Source organism: Dipteris shenzhenensis, unplaced genomic scaffold (assembly GCF_047967505.1).
Source record: "Dipteris shenzhenensis isolate YYH24624 ecotype China unplaced genomic scaffold, Dip_SZ_1.0 scaf0482, whole genome shotgun sequence".
NCBI lineage: Eukaryota > Viridiplantae > Streptophyta > Polypodiopsida > Gleicheniales > Dipteridaceae > Dipteris > Dipteris shenzhenensis.
Genome location: NW_028239788.1, coordinates 13,337 through 14,265, shown reverse-complemented (window position 1 = coordinate 14,265; position 929 = coordinate 13,337). Strand labels below are relative to the sequence as shown.

The following is a 929-nucleotide window of genomic DNA, read 5'->3' as shown; positions in this document are numbered from 1 at the left end:
GTAACAGGAATTGCCGTATCAATAGGACGTGGGGTCGGTCGGAATAGATAGTGAACTATTTGTTTGTTGGAACGGGGAAGACGAGATAAGTGATTGTCAGGGAACTTATTGATGAATTTGGATCCCTAGTAAGTAGTACGGGTACATGTTGATATTATTGCGTGACGGTACCGTGCGGTAAATAAAATCCAAATACTAACAGAGTTGTATCAATGAATGTTGGTAATAACCACGAGGGGGGGGGGGTTACGTGCATGAAGAAGGAGCCCAATCCCTCTCTTCCTTCCTATGATACAAGGGTCTCGATCACGATCATCGATTTATCTCTATCCCTACTACGAATGGGTATGGGTCGATAACACCCAAAGAGAATCGGGAGATAAATCTGCGTTCCCGGAACGGGAACGTCTTCTATTCCGTTTAAAATATGTTCCGACCTCGTTTATTCGGAATAGCAGGATTTGAACCTGCGACCTCCATCACCCCAAGATGGCACGCTACCGAGCTACGCCATATCCCGTTATTCCTATACAAGTATAGCGCCGTATACCTAATCAACTATAGACAGGGAAGGTCCCTTGTTGTGCGTGTGTACTCTCCCCCAGGAAGATTGACGATTCACCCGAAGATGTGATATCATTAATTACGATAAGTATAACGAGTAGCGAGCCGCTATGGTGAAATTGGTAGACACGCTGCTCTTAGGAAGCAGTGCTAGAGCATCTCGGTTCGAATCCGAGTAGCGGCATTTAATTTCAACCTGCAGGCGAGGGCTGTGTCTGATACAACCACTGGGAAAAGCAGTAGGAATAGGGAATTCTCCCCGTTTCGACGTTTAAGGGGTAAACCCGAAATCTCCTGGGAATAATGGGTGGGTGGTACATACTCTCCAAAATCTCACTAATTCACTGGATTCTCCTCATTACGAT

At 45.7% G+C, this 929-nt stretch overlaps 1 non-coding gene across 1 annotated transcript; it reads right to left on the bottom strand.

Moving 5' to 3' along the window:
- Window positions 1–446: 446 nt before the first annotated feature.
- On the bottom strand, window positions 447–520 carry TRNAP-GGG (transfer RNA proline (anticodon GGG)). Its single transcript has one exon. It is a non-coding gene; the product is annotated as a tRNA-Pro (tRNA).
- Window positions 521–929: the final 409 nt, after the last annotated feature.